The sequence below is a fragment of the Amphiura filiformis genome, chromosome 15 (genome assembly GCF_039555335.1).
Source record: "Amphiura filiformis chromosome 15, Afil_fr2py, whole genome shotgun sequence".
NCBI classification, from domain to species: domain Eukaryota; kingdom Metazoa; phylum Echinodermata; class Ophiuroidea; order Amphilepidida; family Amphiuridae; genus Amphiura; species Amphiura filiformis.
In genome coordinates this window covers 8,910,289-8,928,708 of record NC_092642.1, presented here as the reverse complement: position 1 = coordinate 8,928,708, position 18,420 = coordinate 8,910,289, and positions in this window count along the sequence as shown.

Below are 18,420 nucleotides of genomic sequence, written 5' to 3'. Positions count from 1 at the left end.
AAACTTACCATATCAAGGTTGTCCATTGCACAAATACTTTAAGATGAGACAGTTACATTTGATCTCAAAGTTGATGCTAATGTAAACTTTCTATAATCAAGGTTGTCCATTGCACAAATACTTTGAGATGAGACAGTTACATTTGATCTCAAAGTTGATTCTAATGTAAACTTACCATATCAAGGTTGTCCATTGCACAAATATATACTTTGAGATGAGATAGTTACATTTGATCCCAAAGTTGATGCTAACGTAAACTTACCATAATCAAGGTTGCCCATTGCACAAATACTTTGAGATGAGACAGTTACATTTTATCTCAAAGTTGATGCTAATGTAAACTTACCATAATCAAGGTTGCCCATTGCACAAATACTTTGAGATGAGACAGTTACATTTGATCTCAAAGTTGATGCTAACGTAAACGTACCATATCAAGGTTGTCCATTGCACATTGCACAAATACTTTGAGATAAAATATTTGATCTCAAAGTTGATGCTAAGGTAAACTTACCATATCACAAATACTTTGAGATGAGATAGTTACATTTGATCCCAAAGTTGATGCTAACGTAAACTTACCATAATCAAGGTTGCCCATTGCACAAATACTTTGAGATGAGACAGTTACATTTGATCTCAAAGTTGATGCTAATGTAAACTTTCTATAATCAAGGTTGTCCATTGCACAAATACTTTGAGATGAGACAGTTACATTTGATCTCAAAGTTGATGCTAATGTAAACTTACCATATCAAGGTTGTCCATTGTACAAATACTTTGAGATGAGACAGTTACATTTGATCTCAAAGTTGATGCTAAGGTAAACTTACCATATCAAGGTTGTCCATTGCACAAATACCTTGAGATGAGACAGTTACATTTGATCTCAAAGTTGATGCTAACGTAAACTTACCATATCAAGGTTGTCCATTGCACAAATACCTTGAGATGAGACAGTAACATTTGATCTCAAAGTTGATGCTAACGTAAACTTACCATATCAAGGTTGTCCATTGCACAAATACCTTGAGATGAGACAGTAACATTTGATCTCAAAGTTGATGCTAACGTAAACTTACCATATCAAGGTTGTCCATTGCACAAATACTTTACGATGAGACAGTTGCATTTGATCTCAAAGTTGATGCTAACGTAAACTTACCTTATCAATGTTGTACATTGCACAAATACCTTGAGATGAGACAGTTACATTTGATCTCAAAGTTGATGCTAATGTAAACTTACCATATCAAGGTTGTCCATTGCACAAATACTTTGTGATGAGACAGTTACATTTGATCTCAAAGTTGATGCTAACGTAAACGTACCATATCAAGGTTGTCCATTGCACATTGCACAAATACTTTGAGATAAAATATTTGATCTCAAAGTTGATGCTAAGGTAAACTTACCATATCACAAATACTTTGAGATGAGATAGTTACATTTGATCCCAAAGTTGATGCTAACGTAAACTTACCATAATCAAGGTTGCCCATTGCACAAATACTTTGAGATGAGACAGTTACATTTGATCTCAAAGTTGATGCTAATGTAAACTTTCTATAATCAAGGTTGCCCATTGCACAAATACTTTGAGATGAGACAGTTACATTTGATCTCAAAGTTGATTCTAATGTAAACTTACCATATCAAGGTTGTCCATTGCACAAATACTTTGAGATGAGACAGTTACATTTGATCTCAAAGTTGATTCTAATGTAAACTTACCATATCAAGGTTGCCCATTGCACAAATACTTTGAGATGAGACAGTTACAATTGATCTCAAAGTTGATTCTAATGTAAACTTACCATATCAAGGTTGTCCATTGCACAAATACTTTGAGATGAGACAGTTACATTTGATCTCAAAGTTGATGCTAATGTAAACTTACCATATCAAGGTTGTACATTGCACAAATACTTTGAGATGAGTCAGTTACAATTGATCTCAAAGTTGATGCTAATGTAAATTTACCTATCAAGGTTGTACATTGCACAAATACTTTGAGATGAGACAGTTACATTTGATATCAAAGTTGATGCTAATGTAAACTTACCATATCAAGGTTGTCCATTGCACAAATACTTTGAGATGAGACAGTTACATTTGATCTCAAAGTTGATGCTAATGTACACTTACCATATCAAGGTTGTCCATTGCACAAATACTTTGAGATGAGTCAGTTACAATTGATCTCAAAGTTGATGCTAATGTAAATTTACCATATCAAGGTTGTACATTGCACAAATACTTTGAGATGAGACAGTTACATTTGATATCAAAGTTGATGCTAACGTAAACTTACCATATCAAGGTTGTCCATTGCACAAATACTTTAAGATGAGACAGTTACATTTGATCTCAAAGTTGATGCTAATGTAAACTTACCATATCAAGGTTGTCCATTGCACAAATACTTTAAGATGAGACAGTTACATTTGATCTCAAAGTTGATGCTAATGTAAACTTACCATAATCAAGGTTGCCCATTGCACAAATACTTTGAGATGAGACACTTACATTTGATCTCAAAGTTGATGCTAATGTAAACTTACCATATCAAGGTTGCCCATTGCACAAATACTTTGAGATGAGACAGTTACATTTGATCTCAAAGTTGATGCTAATGTAAACTTACCATATCAAGGTTGCCCATTGCACAAATACTTTAAGATGAGACAGTTACATTTGATCTCAAAGTTGATGCTAATGTAAACTTTCTATAATCAAGGTTGTCCATTGCACAAATACTTTGAGATGAGAAAGTTACATTTGATCTCAAAGTTGATGCTAATGTAAACTTACCATATCAAGGTTGTCCATTGCACAAATACTTTAAGATGAGACAGTTACATTTGATCTCAAAGTTGATGCTAATGTAAACTTTCTATAATCAAGGTTGTCCATTGCACAAATACTTTGAGATGAGACAGTTACATTTGATCTCAAAGTTGATTCTAATGTAAACTTACCATATCAAGGTTGTCCATTGCACAAATACTTTGAGATGAGATAGTTACATTTGATCCCAAAGTTGATGCTAACGTAAACTTACCATAATCAAGGTTGCCCATTGCACAAATACTTTGAGATGAGACAGTTACATTTTATCTCAAAGTTGATGCTAATGTAAACTTACCATAATCAAGGTTGCCCATTGCACAAATACTTTAAGATGAGACAGTTACATTTGATCTCAAAGTTGATGCTAATGTAAACTTTCTATAATCAAGGTTGTCCATTGCACAAATACTTTGAGATGAGACAGTTACATTTGATCTCAAAGTTGATGCTAATGTAAACTTACCATATCAAGGTTGTCCATTGCACAAATACTTTGAGATGAGACAGTTACATTTGATCTCAAAGTTGATGCTAATGTAAACTTACCATATCAAGGTTGTCCATTGCACAAATACTTTGAGATTAGACAGTTACATTTGATCTCAAAGTTGATGCTAATGTAAACTTACCATATCAAGGTTGTCCATTGCGCAAATACTTTGTGATGAGACAGTTACATTTGATCTCAAAGTTGATGCTAACGTAAACGTACCATATCAAGGTTGTCCATTGCACATTGCACAAATACTTTGAGATAAAATATTTGATCTCAAAGTTGATGCTAAGGTAAACTTACCATATCACAAATACTTTGAGATGAGATAGTTACATTTGATCCCAAAGTTGATGCTAACGTAAACTTACCATAATCAAGGTTGCCCATTGCACAAATACTTTGAGATGAGACAGTTACATTTGATCTCAAAGTTGATGCTAATGTAAACTTTCTATAATCAAGGTTGTCCATTGCACAAATACTTTGAGATGAGACAGTTACATTTGATCTCAAAGTTGATGCTAATGTAAACTTACCATATCAAGGTTGTCCATTGTACAAATACTTTGAGATGAGACAGTTACATTTGATCTCAAAGTTGATGCTAAGGTAAACTTACCATATCAAGGTTGTCCATTGCACAAATACTATAAGATGAGACAGTTATATTTGATCTCAAAGTTGATGCTAAGGTAAACTTACCATATCAAGGTTGTCCATTGCACAAATACTATAAGATGAGACAGTTATATTTGATCTCAAAGTTGATGCTAACATAAACTTACCATATCAAGGTTGTCCATTGCACAAATACTTTGAGATGAGACAGTTACATTTGATCTCAAAGTTGATTCTAATGTAAACTTACCATATCAAGGTTGTCCATTGCACAAATACTTTGAGATGAGACAGTTACATTTGATCTCAAAGTTGCTTCTAATGTAAACTTACCATATCAAGGTTGTCCATTGCACAAATACTTTGAGATGAGACAGTTACATTTGATCTCAAAGTTGATGCTAATGTAAACTTACCATATCAAGGTTGTCCATTGTACAAATACTTTGAGATGAGACAGTTACATTTGATCTCAAAGTTGATGCTAAGGTAAACTTACCATATCAAGGTTGTCCATTGCACAAATACTATAAGATGAGACAGTTATATTTGATCTCAAAGTTGATGCTAAGGTAAACTTACCATATCAAGGTTGTCCATTGCACAAATACTATAAGATGAGACAGTTATATTTGATCTCAAAGTTGATGCTAACATAAACTTACCATATCAAGGTTGTCCATTGCACAAATACTTTGAGATGAGACAGTTACATTTGATCTCAAAGTTGATTCTAATGTAAACTTACCATATCAAGGTTGTCCATTGCACAAATACTTTGAGATGAGACAGTTACATTTGATCTCAAAGTTGCTTCTAATGTAAACTTACCATATCAAGGTTGTCCATTGCACAAATACTTTGAGATGAGACAGTTACAATTGATCTCAAAGTTGATTCTAACGTAAACTTACCATATCAAGGTTGTCCATTGCACAAATACTTTGAGATGAGACAGTTACATTTGATCTCAAAGTTGATTCTAATGTAAACTTACCATATCAATATCAAGGTTGTCCATTGCACAAATACTTTGAGATGAGACAGTTACATTTGATCTCAAAGTTGATGCTAATGTAAACTTACCATATCAAGGTTGTCCATTGCACAAATACTTTGAGATGAGACAGTTACATTTGATCTCAAAGTTGATGCTAATGTAAACTTACCATATCAAGGTTGTCCATTGCGCAAATACTTTGTGATGAGACAGTTACATTTGATCTCAAAGTTGATGCTAACGTAAACGTACCATATCAAGGTTGTCCATTGCACATTGCACAAATACTTTGAGATAAAATATATGATCTCAAAGTTGATGCTAATGTAAACTTACCATATCACAAATACTTTGAGATGAGATAGTTACATTTGATCCCAAAGTTGATGCTAACGTAAACTTACCATAATCAAGGTTGCCCATTGCACAAATACTTTGAGATGAGACAGTTACATTTGATCTCAAAGTTGATGCTAATGTAAACTTTCTATAATCAAGGTTGTCCATTGCACAAATACTTTGAGATGAGACAGTTACATTTGATCTCAAAGTTGATGCTAATGTAAACTTACCATATCAAGGTTGTCCATTGTACAAATACTTTGAGATGAGACAGTTACATTTGATCTCAAAGTTGAAGCTAAGGTAAACTTACCATATCAAGGTTGTCCATTGCACAAATACTATAAGATGACAGTTATATTTGATCTCAAAGTTGATGCTAAGGTAAACTTACCATATCAAGGTTGTCCATTGCACAAATACTATAAGATGAGACAGTTATATTTGATCTCAAAGTTGATGCTAACATAAACTTACCATATCAAGGTTGTCCATTGCACAAATACTTTGAGATGAGACAGTTACATTTGATCTCAAAGTTGATTCTAATGTAAACTTACCATATCAAGGTTGTCCATTGCACAAATACTTTGAGATGAGACAGTTACAATTGATCTCAAAGTTGATTCTAATGTAAACTTACCATATCAAGGTTATCCATTGCACAAATACTTTGAGATGAGACAGTTACATTTGATCTCAAAGTTGATGCTAATGTAAACTTACCATATCAAGGTTGTACATTGCACAAATACTTTGAGATGAGTCAGTTACAATTGATCTCAAAGTTGATGCTAATGTAAATTTACCTCTCAAGGTTGTACATTGCACAAATACTTCGAGATGAGACAGTTACATTTGATATCAAAGTTGATGCTAATGTAAACTTACCATATCAAGGTTGTCCATTGCACAAATACTTTGAGATGAGACAGTTACATTTGATCTCAAAGTTGATGCTAATGTACACTTACCATATCAAGGTTGTCCATTGCACAAATACTTTGAGATGAGTCAGTTACAATTGATCTCAAAGTTGATGCTAATGTAAATTTACCATATCAAGGTTGTACATTGCACAAATACTTCGAGATGAGACAGTTACATTTGATATCAAAGTTGATGCTAACGTAAACTTACCATATCAAGGTTGTCCATTGCACAAATACTTTAAGATGAGACAGTTACATTTGATCTCAAAGTTGATGCTAATGTAAACTTACCATATCAAGGTTGTCCATTGCACAAATACTTTAAGATGAGACAGTTACATTTGATCTCAAAGTTGATGCTAATGTAAACTTACCATAATCAAGGTTCCCATTGCACAAATACTTTGAGATGAGACACTTACATTTGATCTCAAAGTTGATGCTAATGTAAACTTACCATATCAAGGTTGCCCATTGCACAAATACTTTGAGATGAGACAGTTACATTTGATCTCAAAGTTGATGCTAATGTAAACTTACCATATCAAGGTTGCCCATTGCACAAATACTTTAAGATGAGACAGTTACATTTGATCTCAAAGTTGATGCTAATGTAAACTTTCTATAATCAAGGTTGTCCATTGCACAAATACTTTGAGATGAGAAAGTTACATTTGATCTCAAAGTTGATGCTAATGTAAACTTACCATATCAAGGTTGTCCATTGCACAAATACTTTAAGATGAGACAGTTACATTTGATCTCAAAGTTGATGCTAATGTAAACTTTCTATAATCAAGGTTGTCCATTGCACAAATACTTTGAGATGAGACAGTTACATTTGATCTCAAAGTTGATTCTAATGTAAACTTACCATATCAAGGTTGTCCATTGCACAAATATATACTTTGAGATGAGATAGTTACATTTGATCCCAAAGTTGATGCTAACGTAAACTTACCATAATCAAGGTTGCCCATTGCACAAATACTTTGAGATGAGACAGTTACATTTTATCTCAAAGTTGATGCTAATGTAAACTTACCATAATCAAGGTTGCCCATTGCACAAATACTTTGAGATGAGACAGTTACATTTGATCTCAAAGTTGATGCTAACGTAAACGTACCATATCAAGGTTGTTCATTGCACATTGCACAAATACTTTGAGATAAAATATTTGATCTCAAAGTTGATGCTAAGGTAAACTTACCATATCACAAATACTTTGAGATGAGATAGTTACATTTGATCCCAAAGTTGATGCTAACGTAAACTTACCATAATCAAGGTTGCCCATTGCACAAATACTTTGAGATGAGACAGTTACATTTGATCTCAAAGTTGATGCTAATGTAAACTTTCTATAATCAAGGTTGTCCATTGCACAAATACTTTGAGATGAGACAGTTACATTTGATCTCAAAGTTGATGCTAATGTAAACTTACCATATCAAGGTTGTCCATTGTACAAATACTTTGAGATGAGACAGTTACATTTGATCTCAAAGTTGATGCTAAGGTAAACTTACCATATCAAGGTTGTCCATTGCACAAATACCTTGAGATGAGACAGTTACATTTGATCTCAAAGTTGATGCTAACGTAAACTTACCATATCAAGGTTGTCCATTGCACAAATACCTTGAGATGAGACAGTAACATTTGATCTCAAAGTTGATGCTAACGTAAACTTACCATATCAAGGTTGTCCATTGCACAAATACCTTGAGATGAGACAGTAACATTTGATCTCAAAGTTGATGCTAACGTAAACTTACCATATCAAGGTTGTCCATTGCACAAATACTTTACGATGAGACAGTTGCATTTGATCTCAAAGTTGATGCTAACGTAAACTTACCTTATCAATGTTGTACATTGCACAAATACCTTGAGATGAGACAGTTACATTTGATCTCAAAGTTGATGCTAATGTAAACTTACCATATCAAGGTTGTCCATTGCACAAATACTTTGTGATGAGACAGTTACATTTGATCTCAAAGTTGATGCTAACGTAAACGTACCATATCAAGGTTGTCCATTGCACATTGCACAAATACTTTGAGATAAAATATTTGATCTCAAAGTTGATGCTAAGGTAAACTTACCATATCACAAATACTTTGAGATGAGATAGTTACATTTGATCCCAAAGTTAATGCTAACGTAAACTTACCATAATCAAGGTTGCCCATTGCACAAATACTTTGAGATGAGACAGTTACATTTGATCTCAAAGTTGATGCTAATGTAAACTTTCTATAATCAAGGTTGCCCATTGCACAAATACTTTGAGATGAGACAGTTACATTTGATCTCAAAGTTGATTCTAATGTAAACTTACCATATCAAGGTTGTCCATTGCACAAATACTTTGAGATGAGACAGTTACATTTGATCTCAAAGTTGATTCTAATGTAAACTTACCATATCAAGGTTGCCCATTGCACAAATACTTTGAGATGAGACAGTTACAATTGATCTCAAAGTTGATTCTAATGTAAACTTACCATATCAAGGTTATCCATTGCACAAATACTTTGAGATGAGACAGTTACATTTGATCTCAAAGTTGATGCTAATGTAAACTTACCATAATCAAGGTTGCCCATTGCACAAATACTTTGAGATGAGACACTTACATTTGATCTCAAAGTTGATGCTAATGTAAACTTACCATATCAAGGTTGCCCATTGCACAAATACTTTGAGATGAGACAGTTACATTTGATCTCAAAGTTGATGCTAATGTAAACTTACCATATCAAGGTTGCCCATTGCACAAATACTTTAAGATGAGACAGTTACATTTGATCTCAAAGTTGATGCTAATGTAAACTTTCTATAATCAAGGTTGTCCATTGCACAAATACTTTGAGATGAGAAAGTTACATTTGATCTCAAAGTTGATGCTAATGTAAACTTACCATATCAAGGTTGTCCATTGCACAAATACTTTAAGATGAGACAGTTACATTTGATCTCAAAGTTGATGCTAATGTAAACTTTCTATAATCAAGGTTGTCCATTGCACAAATACTTTGAGATGAGACAGTTACATTTGATCTCAAAGTTGATTCTAATGTAAACTTACCATATCAAGGTTGTCCATTGCACAAATACTTTGAGATGAGATAGTTACATTTGATCCCAAAGTTGATGCTAACGTAAACTTACCATAATCAAGGTTGCCCATTGCACAAATACTTTGAGATGAGACAGTTACATTTTATCTCAAAGTTGATGCTAATGTAAACTTACCATAATCAAGGTTGCCCATTGCACAAATACTTTAAGATGAGACAGTTACATTTGATCTCAAAGTTGATGCTAATGTAAACTTTCTATAATCAAGGTTGTCCATTGCACAAATACTTTGAGATGAGACAGTTACATTTGATCTCAAAGTTGATGCTAATGTAAACTTACCATATCAAGGTTGTCCATTGCACAAATACTTTGAGATGAGACAGTTACATTTGATCTCAAAGTTGATGCTAATGTAAACTTACCATATCAAGGTTGTCCATTGCACAAATACTTTGAGATTAGACAGTTACATTTGATCTCAAAGTTGATGCTAATGTAAACTTACCATATCAAGGTTGTCCATTGCGCAAATACTTTGTGATGAGACAGTTACATTTGATCTCAAAGTTGATGCTAACGTAAACGTACCATATCAAGGTTGCCCATTGCACATTGCACAAATACTTTGAGATAAAATATTTGATCTCAAAGTTGATGCTAAGGTAAACTTACCATATCACAAATACTTTGAGATGAGATAGTTACATTTGATCCCAAAGTTGATGCTAACGTAAACTTACCATAATCAAGGTTGCCCATTGCACAAATACTTTGAGATGAGACAGTTACATTTGATCTCAAAGTTGATGCTAATGTAAACTTTCTATAATCAAGGTTGTCCATTGCACAAATACTTTGAGATGAGACAGTTACATTTGATCTCAAAGTTGATGCTAATGTAAACTTACCATATCAAGGTTGTCCATTGTACAAATACTTTGAGATGAGACAGTTACATTTGATCTCAAAGTTGATGCTAAGGTAAACTTACCATATCAAGGTTGTCCATTGCACAAATACTATAAGATGAGACAGTTATATTTGATCTCAAAGTTGATGCTAAGGTAAACTTACCATATCAAGGTTGTCCATTGCACAAATACTATAAGATGAGACAGTTATATTTGATCTCAAAGTTGATGCTAACATAAACTTCCCATATCAAGGTTGTCCATTGCACAAATACTTTGAGATGAGACAGTTACATTTGATCTCAAAGTTGATTCTAATGTAAACTTACCATATCAAGGTTGTCCATTGCACAAATACTTTGAGATGAGACAGTTACATTTGATCTCAAAGTTGCTTCTAATGTAAACTTACCATATCAAGGTTGTCCATTGCACAAATACTTTGAGATGAGACAGTTACATTTGATCTCAAAGTTGATGCTAATGTAAACTTACCATATCAAGGTTGTCCATTGTACAAATACTTTGAGATGAGACAGTTACATTTGATCTCAAAGTTGATGCTAAGGTAAACTTACCATATCAAGGTTGTCCATTGCACAAATACTATAAGATGAGACAGTTATATTTGATCTCAAAGTTGATGCTAAGGTAAACTTACCATATCAAGGTTGTCCATTGCACAAATACTATAAGATGAGACAGTTATATTTGATCTCAAAGTTGATGCTAACATAAACTTACCATATCAAGGTTGTCCATTGCACAAATACTTTGAGATGAGACAGTTACATTTGATCTCAAAGTTGATTCTAATGTAAACTTACTATATCAAGGTTGTCCATTGCACAAATACTTTGAGATGAGACAGTTACATTTGATCTCAAAGTTGCTTCTAATGTAAACTTACCATATCAAGGTTGTCCATTGCACAAATACTTTGAGATGAGACAGTTACAATTGATCTCAAAGTTGATTCTAACGTAAACTTACCATATCAAGGTTGTCCATTGCACAAATACTTTGAGATGAGACAGTTACATTTGATCTCAAAGTTGATTCTAATGTAAACTTACCATATCAATATCAAGGTTGTCCATTGCACAAATACTTTGAGATGAGACAGTTACATTTGATCTCAAAGTTGATGCTAATGTAAACTTACCATATCAAGGTTGTCCATTGCACAAATACTTTGAGATGAGACAGTTACATTTGATCTCAAAGTTGATGCTAATGTAAACTTACCATATCAAGGTTGTCCATTGCGCAAATACTTTGTGATGAGACAGTTACATTTGATCTCAAAGTTGATGCTAACGTAAACGTACCATATCAAGGTTGTCCATTGCACATTGCACAAATACTTTGAGATAAAATATATGATCTCAAAGTTGATGCTAATGTAAACTTACCATATCACAAATACTTTGAGATGAGATAGTTACATTTGATCCCAAAGTTGATGCTAACGTAAACTTACCATAATCAAGGTTGCCCATTGCACAAATACTTTGAGATGAGACAGTTACATTTGATCTCAAAGTTGATGCTAATGTAAACTTTCTATAATCAAGGTTGTCCATTGCACAAATACTTTGAGATGAGACAGTTACATTTGATCTCAAAGTTGATGCTAATGTAAACTTACCATATCAAGGTTGTCCATTGTACAAATACTTTGAGATGAGACAGTTACATTTGATCTCAAAGTTGAAGCTAAGGTAAACTTACCATATCAAGGTTGTCCATTGCACAAATACTATAAGATGAGACAGTTATATTTGATCTCAAAGTTGATGCTAAGGTAAACTTACCATATCAAGGTTGTCCATTGCACAAATACTATAAGATGAGACAGTTATATTTGATCTCAAAGTTGATGCTAACATAAACTTACCATATCAAGGTTGTCCATTGCACAAATACTTTGAGATGAGACAGTTACATTTGATCTCAAAGTTGATTCTAATGTAAACTTACCATATCAAGGTTGTCCATTGCACAAATACTTTGAGATGAGACAGTTACATTTGATCTCAAAGTTGCTTCTAATGTAAACTTACCATATCAAGGTTGTCCATTGCACAAATACTTTGAGATGAGACAGTTACATTTGATCTCAAAGTTGATGCTAATGTAAACTTACCATATCAAGGTTGTCCATTGTACAAATACTTTGAGATGAGACAGTTACATTTGATCTCAAAGTTGATGCTAAGGTAAACTTACCATATCAAGGTTGTCCATTGCACAAATACTATAAGATGAGACAGTTATATTTGATCTCAAAGTTGATGCTAAGGTAAACTTACCATATCAAGGTTGTCCATTGCACAAATACTATAAGATGAGACAGTTATATTTGATCTCAAAGTTGATGCTAACATAAACTTACCATATCAAGGTTGTCCATTGCACAAATACTTTGAGATGAGACAGTTACATTTGATCTCAAAGTTGATTCTAATGTAAACTTACCATATCAAGGTTGTCCATTGCACAAATACTTTGAGATGAGACAGTTACATTTGATCTCAAAGTTGCTTCTAATGTAAACTTACCATATCAAGGTTGTCCATTGCACAAATACTTTGAGATGAGACAGTTACAATTGATCTCAAAGTTGATTCTAACGTAAACTTACCATATCAAGGTTGTCCATTGCACAAATACTTTGAGATGAGACAGTTACATTTGATCTCAAAGTTGATTCTAATGTAAACTTACCATATCAAGGTTGTCCATTGCACAAATACTTTGAGATGAGACAGTTACATTCGATCTCAAAGTTGATTCTAACGTAAACTTACCATATCAAGGTTGTCCATTGCACAAATACCTTGAGATGAGACAGTTACATTTGATCTCAAAGTTGATGCTAAGGTAAACTTACCATATCAAGGTTGTCCATTGCACAAATACCTTGAGATGAGACAGTTACATTTGATCTCAAAGTCGATGCTAACATAAACTTACCATATCAAGGTTGTCCATTGCACAAATACCTTGAGATGAGACAGTTACATTTGATCTCAAAGTTGATGCTAAGGCAAACTTACCATATCAAGGTTGTCCATTGCACAAATACCTTGAGATGAGACAGTAACATTTGATCTCAAAGTTGATGCTAACGTAAACTTACCATATCAAGGTTGTCCATTGCACAAATACCTTGAGATGAGACAGTTACATTTGATCTCAAAGTTGATACTAACGTAAACTTACCATATCAAGGTTGTCCATTGCACAAATACCTTGAGATGAGACAGTAACATTTGATCTCAAAGTTGATGGTAACGTAAACTTACCATATCAAGGTTGTCCATTGCACAAATACCTTGAGATGAGACAGTAACATTTGATCTCAAAGTTGATGCTAACGTAAACTTACCATATCAAGGTTGTCCATTGCACAAATACTTTACGATGAGACAGTTGCATTTGATCTCAAAGTTGATGCTAACGTAAACTTACCTTATCAATGTTGATCTCAAAGTTGATGCTAATGTAAACTTACCATATCAAGGTTGTCCATTGCACAAATACTTTGTGATGAGACAGTTACATTTGATCTCAAAGTTGATGCTAACGTAAACGTACCATATCAAGGTTGTCCATTGCACATTGCACAAATACTTTGAGATAAAATATTTGATCTCAAAGTTGATGCTAAGGTAAACTTACCATATCACAAATACTTTGAGATGAGATAGTTACATTTGATCCCAAAGTTGATGCTAACGTAAACTTACCATAATCAAGGTTGCCCATTGCACAAATACTTTGAGATGAGACAGTTACATTTGATCTCAAAGTTGATGCTAATGTAAACTTTCTATAATCAAGGTTGCCCATTGCACAAATACTTTGAGATGAGACAGTTACATTTGATCTCAAAGTTGATTCTAATGTAAACTTACCATATCAAGGTTGTCCATTGCACAAATACTTTGAGATGAGACAGTTACATTTGATCTCAAAGTTGATTCTAATGTAAACTTACCATATCAAGGTTGCCCATTGCACAAATACTTTGAGATGAGACAGTTACAATTGATCTCAAAGTTGATTCTAATGTAAACTTACCATATCAAGGTTGTCCATTGCACAAATACTTTGAGATGAGACAGTTACATTTGATCTCAAAGTTGATGCTAATGTAAACTTACCATATCAAGGTTGTCCATTGTACAAATACTTTGAGATGAGACAGTTGCATTTGATCTCAAAGTTGATGCTAAGGTAAACTTACCATATCAAGGTTGTCCATTGCACAAATACTATAAGATGAGACAGTTATATTTGATCTCAAAGTTGATGCTAAGGTAAACTTACCATATCAAGGTTGTCCATTGCACAAATACTATAAGATGAGACAGTTATGTTTGATCTCAAAGTTGATGCTAACATAAACTTACCATATCAAGGTTGTCCATTGCACAAATACTTTGAGATGAGACAGTTACATTTGATCTCAAAGTTGATTCTAATGTAAACTTACCATATCAAGGTTGTCCATTGCACAAATACTTTGAGATGAGACAGTTACAATTGATCTCAAAGTTGATTCTAACGTAAACTTACCATATCAAGGTTGTCCATTGCACAAATACTTTGAGATGAGACAGTTACATTTGATCTCAAAGTTGATTCTAATGTAAACTTACCATATCAAGGTTGTCCATTGCACAAATACTTTGAGATGAGACAGTTACATTCGATCTCAAAGTTGATTCTAACGTAAACTTACCATATCAAGGTTGTCCATTGCACAAATACCTTGAGATGAGACAGTTACATTTGATCTCAAAGTTGATGCTAAGGTAAACTTACCATATCAAGATTGTCCATTGCACAAATACTATAAGATGAGACAGTTATATTTGATCTCAAAGTTGATGCTAAGGTAAACTTACCATATCAAGGTTGTCCATTGCACAAATACTATAAGATGAGACAGTTATATTTGATCTCAAAGTTGATGCTAACATAAACTTACCATATCAAGGTTGTCCATTGCACAAATACTTTGAGATGAGACAGTTACATTTGATCTCAAAGTTGATTCTAATGTAAACTTACCATATCAAGGTTGTCCATTGCACAAATACTTTGAGATGAGACAGTTACAATTGATCTCAAAGTTGATTCTAACGTAAACTTACCATATCAAGGTTGTCCATTGCACAAATACTTTGAGATGAGACAGTTACATTTGATCTCAAAGTTGATTCTAATGTAAACTTACCATATCAAGGTTGTCCATTGCACAAATACTTTGAGATGAGACAGTTACATTCGATCTCAAAGTTGATTCTAACGTAAACTTACCATATCAAGGTTGTCCATTGCACAAATACCTTGAGATGAGACAGTTACATTTGATCTCAAAGTTGATGCTAAGGTAAACTTACCATATCAAGGTTGTCCATTGCACAAATACCTTGAGATGAGACAGTTACATTTGATCTCAAAGTCGATGCTAACATAAACTTACCATATCAAGGTTGTCCATTGCACAAATACCTTGAGATGAGACAGTTACATTTGATCTCAAAGTTGATGCTAAGGCAAACTTACCATATCAAGGTTGTCCATTGCACAAATACCTTGAGATGAGACAGTAACATTTGATCTCAAAGTTGATGCTAACGTAAACTTACCATATCAAGGTTGTCCATTGCACAAATACCTTGAGATGAGACAGTTACATTTGATCTCAAAGTTGATACTAACGTAAACTTACCATATCAAGGTTGTCCATTGCACAAATACCTTGAGATGAGACAGTAACATTTGATCTCAAAGTTGATGCTAACGTAAACTTACCATATCAAGGTTGTCCATTGCACAAATACCTTGAGATGAGACAGTAACATTTGATCTCAAAGTTGATGCTAACGTAAACTTACCATATCAAGGTTGTCCATTGCACAAATACTTTACGATGAGACAGTTGCATTTGATCTCAAAGTTGATGCTAACGTAAACTTACCTTATCAATGTTGTACATTGCACAAATACTTTGATATGAAATATATTTGATCTCGGCCACTTGTTTGTGGTTGTGTTGTTGTTGTTATGTTTTGCTTTGTTTTTATTTTGCGGGGGTGTTTGTCCCTCCTGGATAATAGGCCTATAGTGTAATCTGAAAATAAACCAACTTAGTGCTGAAATATAATACCGCAAGCCAAAATAAAGGACACATTATTCAAAATCTAATGAAAAATGTTAATGGCAAATATATGAATAAACAAATTAGGAAGGAAACATATTGCATACTTTGTAGTTGATTCTATATGTACAGGGTGTAACAATAAAATTTGTACAATTTTGAAAAGAGAATGACACAAGTTTGCCTATTGTTTTTTTATTTGATATTTATATGTCTGTCAAGATAATTTCTTCAGCCACCAGATAAGCTTTGTTCCAATAAAATCAATGGTATGCAAGTGAAGATATGGCCAATTATGTAACCTAGTCTTAAAACCGCTTGGGCCACATTTGTCTACAAAAGTGACTGAATAGAGTTGAACCATGGACCAGTTGGACGATGCTCTTATGATAGGTAGTTTTAAAGAATGGGGTATTCGAAGTGGTAGAAATGATTACATAATAGAATATTTCCTTGAGTTTTTGAAAGTCACAACTAAGCATGGACATAACAACCTCATTTACTAGAAATCATGGCTGCAGCTCAATAACTTCAACCCCAATTCACGTTGGAAGAGCGTATTTTTATGGTTGTGACATTCGGTAGCACATGGAGTCGAGCAGAAACCATAAGATTGTTTATAGCTCATTTTCCAAACTCACGTTTTTCATCAAGGCATACAATTACCTATGAGAAGTATGTAGAATTTGATAACAGAAATGCTGGCAATAGTGGTCGCCCCAGAACAGCTAGAAGCCCAGCTGAACTTAATTTCAAAATTTTATTGTTTTGTACTTATGGATGAAAAAAAAATGTTTTCAAGTTTACCAATGATATCTCAGGGACATGAGAAATAACTTTTATTTATAAGATAATTTTGAAAGAAATGTTATGACTTCATTTATAGATTTTAAAGAAATGTATTATTATTAAGTTCATGTCAATTTTATGAAGAAACCCCACTTATAATTCTGTGCCATAACTCTTTTAGTTTTTCCTGAGAAGTCAAAATGTAATTGTATACATTTTATTGTTACACCCTGTATGTTGCCATATAATTATGGTGATTACAACTGCCAATTATAACATTTCAGCCAATCATCTGTAAAACCATCAGTTTGAAAAAGACACAAGAGGAGTCGTGTCGAAAGCTAACGTAAGTGAACAATTTTGTGTGTATCGGTTTAAACTCTTATCAATATCTGTAAGTGATGCTACGATTGACGTGATAAAGATCAGCTTAATTTTAGTCCAAGAAAAACATCGGTGGACTTTGTAACCTGTCCGTTTAATTACTGTGATTAATTATCTCCTTAATTCCTCTTTGGTGTTACTTGCATATTAAATTGATTCAATAAGATTTCTTGAAGTAAGTTGTACTATTGTCTGTTTAATGTGGTGGTCCGATTTGCGAAGATGCGTATTATATAATTATTAGACAAATTAGTATTTTACGTACCGGTACATGACACCAGTTCAAAAAGAAACTTCAGTCACTATACGCATTCTATTTTTGACGATTGCTTGAAAATGTAGGAGAATAGAAAGTGGGACACGATTTCTTGAAGAGTTCTGTTGCCTCTGTTGATGATATTGACGATTTATTTGTACAACCATGACAAGTGAGTAGGCCTATTGTATTAGTAAAGTTGTTATTATTTATCCCTGACAAGTGACAATGTTAAAAGAAAACGATCAAGTATAGATTATTTAAGAAATAAAGGGTAATGCATGATCCTTTACACGAAAATAATGTGTCCGAGGCAGTAAAACGTAAATAATGGGTGAGGCGCAGCCGAACCCATTAAACGTTTTTACTGCCGAGGACACATTATTTGCGTGTAAAGGATAATGCTGCACCCTTTATTTCTATTCTATAATAAGACGTTGGTCTTGTTTTGTTTTTGTTTTTTTGTTTTTTTAACCAACTTTACCTTTTCAGTTTTTAGTAACCTTGTGTGGAAAAACACGGAGTAATTAGCATTTAATGAAGTTTTCAAAACATTTTTATTTTA